Genomic DNA, 11,100 nt, shown 5'->3' with positions numbered 1-11,100 from the left:
ATACAGTGAGCGACGTTACCTRACAGGGAAGGCCGTGTTTGGCAAGCAGTGACTGTAGAGTTACCTCTGCTGCTTGATCCTGCCAGGCTTCTAGTTAGAGTTTCAGGACTAAGACTCATAATAATAAATAATGGAAAATATATAATTCATCTTGGTTCCACATTGATTCCTGAAGAGAGTAAGGAAGAAGAGCAAACTTTGGTGTCAGAGAAGTCAGTCATCCTGGTATGAGATCTGGAGTAGGGATTAGTATTATTAGTATTATTAGTATATAGATCAGTATTATTAGTACTGCATTAGGAAAGCAGTTCATTAAGAAACCCCTATCACCAATACTAAATTTAGATTATGGTCCTGGAAARAGCACAGAACAGTAAGTCAATAGGTGGATCCCATGGGAATAGAGTATGGGCTGATATCAGTAGGTATCTGTATGTTTATCTCTAATCTTAATTTTTAGGAGACTGGAGTTGATGTTTTATTGTTACACTTATTGGCTAAGGTTGTGTTTAAATTTAGGGTAAAAACGATGAATCTGGAATCCAAGTTTCTTGCAGGATCCTAACAGGTCATGGCTAACTGATGTAACTAACTCATTATTAACATCACGGCAGAAAAAAGTTGATGGGGTTTGATACTGTGACAATAAGACTAAGTTTGGGGCTAGGGATTTGTGCAACAAGCTGTCAGGTTTCCTCCCCAACTTTTCTGTTTGGTTAGCTATTCTGCAAGCTTTTCATCATAGTATTGGATTCCTTTAACATACCTGACAATTTATGCACAGAAAAAGATATGGATACAAAATTTAAAGAGAGCAACAGTCACCCATAATATTAGTGAAAAAGTAAACCCTTTAGTTTTTTTTCTCTATCACCTTTTGTATCTGTATATGACAATAAGGAGTAGCACATGAAGCATGCCAATAGGACACTGCATCAGCGTCCACTGCTCACCCCTTTTGCTTTCCCTGTTTTGCAGATGAGTGCAAGGTTTCAACACAGGACATCTGTCCTTGCCAGAAGGACATTTAGAGTTGTCCTTCTGGCAAGTTTTGTTAATGTTAAATATTCATGTATGAAATCTGTTCAGATCAAAGCTTGGAATCATTTTGCATTTGTTCATGACCAATTAAAATGCCATATAAATTTCAGATTCTGCCATCTGAGTAACCTGAATGCAGAGAATGAGAGACAATATCCTGTACTCCTAATTTAATTTTCTTATTGTGTTTGTTTGAACTCTGACCGTGGGTCAGGACAATGGATGTCTGTGCAAATGCTTTCTGCTTATGCTAGCCAGGACTGTGTGTGCGTAAGACCAGTTAGTTTCAGTTATGGTTTACAGTCAGTTCAGCTGAGTTTTCTCACATAGGAAACAACACCTTCAGAGTAAGAACTGTATTAAGGGGCTACAGATATCACTTGCCTGTTGCAGAATTTTGGTCTTACACAACCTGGACCCGCCTCAGGCTCCAGGTTTTGACTGGAGTTGGAAGAATCTTATAACCTTCAAAAAAGAAAATGTTGAACTTGGAATGGCCCCACAAGCATTTTTTGCTGTACACACAGAGAAAACAGAAGATGAGGCAATGGCAGAAGAACATTTTGACTCACTTAACCTGCAGGAAGAAGGTAAAACATGTGAGGGAATACAGCAGCAGGTAGAAGTGTGCAGTTCCCCTTTGGTTCAGCTGTTTTCAGGAGCCATCTTTCCATTTCCACTTCTGAATTTCATTTTTGTAAGCTCAAATGTTCTCAGCCTGGGACTTTCAGTGACAGGTAGGTGGCTACTTTTATGTCTGTTAGTCTGGAAAAACAAAGCGGGCAAGTCTGCCAAAATCATCTGGATTTTCCTCTAGTTTTGTATTTGATATCTGACAGAGATTGACTCGTAAGTGTTCCCATGGTCATTACGTGCACACAGTAACATTATGTGCACACTGACAAACAATGACATTTCACACTGATGGAACAAAAAACAAGCTGCCTCCAAGAGGGTGTCCCCTCAGATGGGGACCCCCAGGTGACCCCCAGGTGTCCCCAGGTGACCCCCAAATATAGTTTGAGAGTAGACACCTAAGAAGCACCTACCAGCAGCAGGCAGATAAAGAGTTCTGCTTCTAGGGGCAAGGAAATGCAGCAAAATTCAGATATTAACATACTAACATCCTCAAAATAGAGACAGATGGAGTCAGGATTTTGCTTTGGATCACTAAGAAAGAGGCTGTTTGCAAAGCTAGAGCCATGATCTGATTTCAAGCAGCCTGAACACTCAGAGATACAAAAAACGGGCAGTGGTTTAGGTCCAATTCAGACAACTCACATTATAAAAGAGTAAGCTATTTCCTTCCCAACAGAGTGTGCTTCATACCAAGGCCACGTTGAACCTTGACTACTTGAAACCTCTATCTGAATTTCCATCAGCTGTAAACTGTTTCAGGCCGTGTCTGTTCACTCTACATTCACAATCACTGCAGTCTTTGCCAGTCTATTAATTTAGATAGATTTTCCATCTGATCCCCTTCCAAAGTTAAAGAATTCTCATTCCCTGATAAATTAGGGATAAGCAAACAAATTTAACAAAAAWTTTGGACATACCTACCTATTACAGGAATTCTATCCAGAGCAGCTGGCAGACTTCTAAAAMTCTCCAGATATAGGCTTAAAATTAAGATTCTGATAGTTTAAATTTTATCCATTACATAGGAGATCACAAAGAAAAAGTGTCATACTTAACAAAAAAAATATATATATTTTTAAGGTAGTTGGTCATTGCCCAGCTTACTTTTCCTTGCATTGTATCAAGGTTTGAGCATAGCTAAGATCTCATTTCCAAGCAATCCAGATTCTTCCAGCCCACTTCTGCAGCATCAGTTATCACACTGTTCACTTTACCTGTGTTGCTAAATGGCTGAACTTCTTGTAATCTTGATTTTCCTTAGGATGGAAATTTGAGGGTGATGGAAAGAAAAGAGAAGAAACAATACAACCTTAGAAAAGGAAAAAAAATGGGAAATTTAAAGTTGCTTTTGGAAGACAAAATATGAAATAACACAATCTAATGTTGCATTTTGGCAGTACAAAATTATCTTGACTGCTCTCTTGAAGGTGTTTGGCTTTGTTTGCCTTTCACACACTTCTGCATACATTTGAAGTCTGGGAATACTGAATCCTGGAAGATTAAGTTTTCAAATCATAAGAAGGCCCAATGAAGCTGTTCAGATTCAGAGCTCATTTTTTAGGAGAGAGAGAAAAAAAAAAAAGAAAAAAAAAGAAAATCAGCTATGATCTTCCTGTCCTCAAATTTATCCAGATAATGAATGTGCTCCAGAGCTATGACTTGGGAAATGAARGTCCCCAAGACAGTGATTTAAGGAGTTTTTGTCATTAAGTTAAAACTCAAGCTTAGCACCATAGCAGGCTTCTATAGAAAGCACATTAGCACAACGATGGACCTCCCTGTTTTAGAAGAAACATCCCCCTAAAATACATTAGGATGACAGCCATGAGGACACTCTCATCTCACAGTATGTTTGCCTCTGCCTCTATTTATTAACCTTCATATAAATAACACGCAGGGCTGACAAGCATATTCCACAAACATTACCTAAAATGCATTCCAATTATTCCAGCTACAAACATTTCTTCCCATTTTTCTCACTGCTGTGATCATCCCGTGACTTTAATGGCTTTAAATACTATCAGAGTCTTTTCAACCTATCTGTTTTAGATCATCCAACCTTTCTGCTTCTAATCTCTTCTTTCTTTCATAAAAATAATAATTTTATATAACAGTCTGAGTTGGACTTTTGTACTTTTGGACAACTCCAGACAACCAGTCTAGCCTTCCATGGACCTCAATCACCTGTAGACAGTAATGGGGTATAAAGGCTAGACGTGACAGACATGCAGTGTGACAGGCCAAACTGCATACATGGAGTGGCTGCAAGGCAATATTTGGGAGGAAAAGAAAACACATTTTTTAAGCATCTATCTTTGTAAGGCTAACAAATTCTGTTTCCACCTACCATTTTCTCTTCAGGACCTCAAGCATCTGAAATATGAAGACTCAGTGCAATTGTCCTGTTTCTCTTGCTTTGTTCCTCTTGCTTAGTTTGCTAAGTTTAGTCCTTATTTATCAACATCATCTTCTCAGCACAGTTTTCTCAATTACTGAATGCAGAACTCTTAAGTCCTGTTTCTTTCTTAAATAAATTGTCAGGGGTAAATTGAATTCCAGGTTAAAATGACACTGTACCTCAAGAGTTTTATATCTCTAAGATATAGGAAGCATTTCATGACAGGGTCCAAAATTTGTAACAGAGTAAAGACACCATGTTCTTGAACTGGCTCAGTTGTGACTAGTCCTCTTCTGTTTTCTAAGTTGACTGCTAAATATTTATAGTATATAAATAAATATATAATATTTATAGTGTCTATCGCAAACTTGGGGCCGCTTGCATGCATTTGGACACCATCCCTATCAGAGGGTTTAGAGCCTTGGATTAACCTTCAGGCAAGTAAAGCCATAATTCTTTCTACATAAGAAGCCGCAGTGCAAAAGTAAAAGGCTCTTGGCATGTTCTGGGATATAATTTACATTTTACAATTGAGGAAAGGGAGATGAGGAGGTTTGCTTAAGGTTCCCAGGCAGTCTGCAGCAGCAGGGATTAGGAGTCAGAGATTCCTGCACCCTGCTCACACGCTCCCACTGCACTGGCATGACTGTAGATAATTTCTTGTACTTGTTGTTTGTTAGATCAAGACTAATATGGAATGAATAGACTAACTCTTGGAAAATACAGCTTGTAGGAAGTTATACCTTTTAATTTGCTTCCCAAGTATCTTACAAGTACAATTGCTAATTTTTATAGTTTTTGTGATATTTTCAAGTGTAAATAAAAGCCACCAACTTTTGCTCAGAACTAGCAGAGAAAAGCGCATTTCACCATTTATTTTCCTTAAATAAACAAAGATCATTTGTTCTGTTTTTCTTCTTCATTTTCGTATATGGCTGTAACTGTGAAAAACTAAACTATGAATGGAAACCTCTCCAGGGAGTTCAGCAGCAGTGAGTGTAGCTTCTGCCACTTGGTAGTGAAAGAAGAGAAAACTTCTCACTTATTTGCAAGCCAGATGTCTCCTGCTGCAAAAGTGTTTGATCCTGAGACCTTGAAGAGGATAGGGGCAAACAGCAGATTTTGGAGGCAATATTTCTCCATTTTATGCAAGGCATCTTTTTTATTTAATTTCAAAATTTAAACTGCACATATAAACCTGCCCCCAGAATAGAAGCTGTCATTAGCTGTATGTCCTTAGAGTAGAAGAGAGCTTGCCTACAATGCAAGTACTTGAAATAACATCTTACCTCTTCTGTTTGAAGCACAGACCTGTTTACATAAGTGGGTTGACCAGAGACAGTTTCTGGCCAAACAAATGTTCAAGAAGATTAATGACGAACACATGTTCTATTTTGTTATCTAAAGCAACACCCAAATTCTCAACCGAAAACTAGGCTACGTGATGGCACACAGTGTTAGGGTTATTTCCTGCTTTTGGAGTGTTAACCCATCATGTCTGCTTTTGCTGCTCTTTGAAGAATGCAGTTGGKTTTTTTTGCTGTTGTTTTTTTTCTCGTAAAAGTTTTTCACATTGCTAGAGAGTGAAGTTTCCCTTCTGTGGTAGGATTCAAAATGGAAGTATAGGTAGCCCACATGTGTGCAAAGAGAGCTTCACTTCACTGTTTGGCCCACAAGATAGAAGCACAAAAGCAAGTAACTGGGAAGAGTAGCTTAATCCAGCCATCCTGCAGTTGTCAGGATGCCATTAAAGCTTACAGCATAGCAAAATGTTATTCACTGGCTACTATGGGGCAAACGCTTGTGGCTGCTTCTGTTTGCTCACCACAGTGCATCCAGAAGGTGAAAATGGCCAACAGCCTAGAGACCTTTCTAGACTTCTCATTGATACTGGATAATTAAGTAGTACTAAAGGCAAATCCCTCAGAGCATGCCCAACAATGTATTTACAGAAATTTAAGCCATTATATCTAGAAATCTAAAGAAACTTACAGATGGAGCTAGACATCGATATGGACCCAGACGTCAGACACCTGTTTTTCCTGGTGGAAGAAACAAGTTGAACATGAGTCAGCAATGCACCTTTGAAGCAAAGACCAACACCATATGTTGAAAGAAAAGAAAGAGGGGCATACTGGAGCAAGTCTAGCAAAGGCACACAAAGATGAATACGGGGCTGCAACATCTGACATACAAGGAGAAGCTGTGATTGTTTAACCTCGAGAAGGTGATCTTATTAATCTGCATAAATACTTGCAGGGAGGGTGTGATGAAGATTAAGCCATACTGTTTTTAGTGGTGTCCAATGAAAGGATAAGAAGCAAAGGTCAAAAAATGAAGAAACTCCATTCAAATATCAGGAAAAAAATCAGTAAGGGTGTTCAAACACTGGCACAGGCTGTCCAGAGAGGTCATGGAGTCTCAATGTTTGGCAGTACTCAAAACCCTGTTGGACACAGTGTTGGACACAGTTCCAAACAATCTGCTTTGAGAGCAGGTAGGTTAGTTCACACAGTCTCCAGAAGTCCTTTCCAACCTCAGCTATTATGTGGTTGTCTAACTTCAAGTGAGTCTGTCACCTTGGGGTTTCACTGATGAAACAAGAAAACACATGAGAAAGAAATGTCAGAGGTCCAGGAGTACCTATGTCCCACACAGACTGTGGCCAAGTCTCTTATCAGGCAGGAGAATGATGAAATACCTCATTCTTGCCAAGCCCACACAGTCACTTTTCTCTTTTGGCCTTCCAATATCGAGGACTTCTTGCAGGCTAGCACAGCCCACCTAAAGCTGGATGCAACTTCCCTCCTTAATAAACATGTCAACCTGCTTCTCCTAGAGAAAGACTAGAAGAACAAAGATTTCCTTTAGGTTTTGACTGTTTGGGGGATGTTTAGAGACTGTAGTAAGAGCAGAAAATACAAAATGGAGGAAGCAGCTCCCAAGGATTTAGCAGGACCTAACTTTCTCCTCTGCCCCATGTGGCACTTGTTACATCCAGGATTGCTTTGCACATTTCAGGCTATGGGTCCGAGGTCTTGAGGGCTATGAGGCTGAAGAGTTGAGGTCACTGCTCTTTCATTTCCTGCTGTTTCTCTTCAGCAATGGCAGTGGCCAGTGAAGGCTGAAGTAACATCAATATCTGGACTGCACCATGGCCCTCGGAGAAKCCTGTCATGCATCAGTTAGTGACCACCTCCATATTATAGAGGGAAAACCAAGGCAAARCATTGACCTATGGGCCTCAGCTCATGACTGCAAGAGTTCTAGCAGTGACAGCAGAGCAGAGCACTTAACCTCAGCCACACGGCCTGCAGCCCAGTGTGAAAAAAGGAAACTGTGACTGGGGATAGCAGGGAATAGGGAGTAGTAGCAGCCTGAGCCACTGCAGTTAGGGCTGCCTATGCCAGAACTACAGGGCAGCACGGCAACTGTGTGGGACAGCTAAAAGACTCCCAGTCATTGGATCTGATCTTGGCTGGGTTTTTGCTCCAGCTATATGTCCACTCCTTGACAACTTGTTCTAAATATTTCATTTTGTTACTGGATAGTCATATTTTGTGGGTAGCCACTAGTCAGTTTGAGTTATTCACTCATAGAAAATACTTCCTTTAGAAAGTACTGTAAACAGAATTAATTTTTAAATAGTTTGAGTTGTTTGAAAGCCATGAGCAATGGTTATTAATACTGGCACAGAATAGGTCACATGCTGGTGATCCAAGGCATGGAAACTGAAGCACTTTGGACAGAACTAATGTTTTTACATTCACTTGCACAGTATCCAGACACTGTGGTGGTAGAGGAGTTAATTATACCCAAGACAGCAAAATGGGGAAGTTACAGGTACTAATACATGCAGCAAAATAAATCTTTAGATGAAGACAATCACGTATATTCAAGTAATTCCGTTTCCACTGGTTCGTTACAATGTACAGTTCTATCATGGATCTATCCTGAAGGAGCAGGGGGAAGGAGTTTCTCTCATTGAAGGCAATGGAAACTATGCTTGTTACAGCATGCACAAATATGGACATGAAACTGGGACACAGCACTGCTACAGCTCTTACAGACGCAAAGAAGCACGTATTCCCAAGCAACATACAGTGATGTTTTGACTTGAAACCTCTTGCACCAAAAGTCATGTTTGTGATAAAAAAGAAATGGCTGGTGCCCAACCAGCTGGATCAACATGCCAAGAAAGGTTTCCACTTGGTGCCTGCAGCTTAGTTACCATTAGCACAACTCAACACTGTTCTGCTTCCATTAAAAAAAAAAAATCTCTAAGGCTTGCCACTGTTTGGAAAGAGCCTATAACTTCTTTGCACATGTCTAGACTGGTTTACTGCTTTTCAGTGTGACTTCTTGTCATGCTATCGGAGCCAGTACAAGCTTTTCGACTGCTGCTGACCAAGGCAGACTCTGAATAGTCTTCAAAGGCAAAGAATTTGCCAGCAACTGAGTCAGTTTAAATTGCCTGCCAGGAATTTGCTGCATGCCATACAATGCAGTTTTGAGTCACTGTCTAAAAACAGTCTTGATGAATTAGTATTTAACACGAAAAAAAAAAAAGTCTGAAATTACCACTTGATCCTACCCCAGGTCTTTGCCATCATGCCTTTCTCTCTGAATRCAAAACACCCAGGCTGATCTCAGTATAAATGACTAATGTCCCATTCACTAAGGAGTACAAGCTGGGGCTGCACGTTGGCTCTTAATGAACGTGGCCTTCGGTGGAGAGACACAGTAGTCTGATGCAACAAGACACACACATTGCACAGGCCTGTAAAAGTAGTGAGAGGCTGCCTGGATGCTCACAGTCATGAGGACAGTGCCCACACCTCTCACATTACAACCTGACTGGGAGCAACGTGTCTGTGGAAAACAACTAGCAATTCTTTAAGAAATAAAAGCTTTGCTTTACTCACCACTAGGTGTCACGACATTGTCATTTTTAAGCTRGCTGCTGAGTTTTTTCCAGGCCTAGGGGGAAAGAAAAAAAAGCTCAAGGTGAAGGCAGGAAGCCAGTGTAATAGCCAAATACCTAGATGGGCTCCAATCTAAATTCTTTTCAGTAAAGTCAGATTGGTAGATGGCACATTCAAAGAAAAATGAGAAATCCCTTCCAGGCCTTTTGCAGATTTGCTGCCATTGGAGCCCATATTGAAACACTAAACATGTCAGGAGTGCAGGTAGCTGCAAAGTTCAGCAAACTTAGCACACCCCGGAGTCCTGCTATTYGTTTGTGTTACTCTGACAGAAATCAGCCCAACACTCAGCAGAGTTATAGCTCTATTAAGGCAAAAAAAAAAGACCTTTCCCTACATCCATGAAATGCCTGTTCCTTTTTCAATGCCTCTCAGAACAGCTCATTTTGTTTAAAGTCGGTCTATGTTATTACTGACCAATTCTGTACTTTCTGGTAGCTATGGACACTGGGAAATACACAAACACAATTATATGCATATATTTGAATGAATATTTGYAGCAAAACAACAACAACAACAGGTCAGGACAGGTCCCTACAGCTTTCCACCATGCCTGTTCTTAATGTCTCTGTTCTTTGCCTCTTTTCCCTCTCTCTGGCCATGGACTTGCTTTTCCTATGCTGCCAAGCTCACTGATGAGATGTCACCATCTCCAGCTTCTCCGGCTCTTGCACTGGGACTGAGTGCAACGGGTCTGTGCTGGCTTCATGCTCGCCACTGCAYTGGGACTCCTAGTTCGCTCCTTGAAGGAGACAAACTGTGTTTAGGGTACATACTTGGTTACTAATCCTGAGAGCTGGACATGAGCCAGCAAAGGAGTGAAGGGCTCTCTTGCTCTCTCTCTCTCTCTTTCCACAGTCTCTTTTAGGTTAGCATTAAAAATGTAGCATGAAAGCTGTCACCTTGTCAAGGAAGGGGCAAGCAAATGCTGACCGGGAGTGCTCTTCCCCTCCTGCCTGCATCTTCCCCGTCACGTTGCATGCAGAAGGCTCTGGACGGGCAGGAGCCCACCAGCTCAGGAAGCAGGAGACCTGGTGCAGCGGAACAGACGCTCCTGGGCACTTTTGAGGAACTTGGCAACGAGAGGGGACTGAGCTGGCTGCTGAGTATGGGCAGATGTTTTTTCCTTTGACCCCCTTGTAAAGTACACATTTGCTGGATGATTTACAGCTGGGTCTTTGAGCCAAAGGAAAAATCCAAACACTGCTGGCTGCAGTCTGATTTTGTTTGACCTCTTAAGTAGTTTAACATGGTACCAGCCTTCTTTCCCATTTTAGGTCTTTCTCTCCCAGAGTAGCAGAAAGGATTCAGYAATATAGCTTCTAAATCTCCCAAATGCCAATGTTGGAAGCAGGGGATCTGAATTCTCTGTAAGACGGGAGCCTTTCTCTTCTCCCTGGGGGGCTTATCCCATAGATGAAGCCCTGAAGTGACAGTTGCAAGTGCCTTTTTCTTTTCTGAGTKAAAAGAGTTGTTTTATTGCAGTGTGTTCTGAGTTTCCATCTTCCCATTCTATATGTTAGGAATTTGAAAATCAAGGTTTGCTCAAGAATTTAAGCCTAAACATTTTCCTCCATCCCACAAAGTAAAACCGTGCCACTGGGTGGTCTTGGCACTGAGCTCTCACGTGGGGCCACTAAAGGTGATTTTTTTGCAAGTACAGAACCTGAGAGATTTGATTCATATTACAAATGTGCAATCATTCTATTATATAAATTAAGATTGATTCATAACCCATATTCTGTGTTAGAGCAACACAGAAAGATTCCACTTATCAGGATTTAGGTTGGCACATTTCTTTTAAAGGAATGGCATTCAACCCTTAAATGTTTTTATGTTGTTTTTATTTTTGTCAGAACCCTCTCTTGTAATATTGCTCACCCAATATTCCCTTTGCTATTATAGAAAATTATATATTTTTGTTAATATTTTTCCAGTTCATTTACCTTTGTTATTTGGCAATATCTCATGTCTAGTSTGTTTTACTTTATTTAAAATGGGGAAATGTGATGGTAAAACCACAGAAAAGCTGGGAAT

At 40.6% G+C, this 11,100-nt stretch overlaps 1 long non-coding RNA gene across 1 annotated transcript; it reads right to left on the bottom strand.

Moving 5' to 3' along the window:
• Window positions 1–2,963: 2,963 nt before the first annotated feature.
• Window positions 2,964–9,060, bottom strand: LOC112944424. The gene is made up of 3 exons (XR_003248767.1): window positions 9,004–9,060; window positions 6,071–6,120; window positions 2,964–2,989 (listed from the first exon to the last, which is right to left on the bottom strand). It is a non-coding gene; the product is annotated as an uncharacterized LOC112944424 (long non-coding RNA).
• Window positions 9,061–11,100: the final 2,040 nt, after the last annotated feature.

The sequence above is a fragment of the Nothoprocta perdicaria genome, unplaced genomic scaffold, assembly GCF_003342845.1.
Source record: "Nothoprocta perdicaria isolate Ctin4 unplaced genomic scaffold, notPer1 scaffold_169, whole genome shotgun sequence".
Classification (NCBI taxonomy): Eukaryota; Metazoa; Chordata; class Aves; order Tinamiformes; family Tinamidae; genus Nothoprocta; species Nothoprocta perdicaria.
The sequence above is the reverse complement of the archived record's forward strand: the minus strand, read 5'-3'. Positions and strand labels throughout refer to the sequence as shown.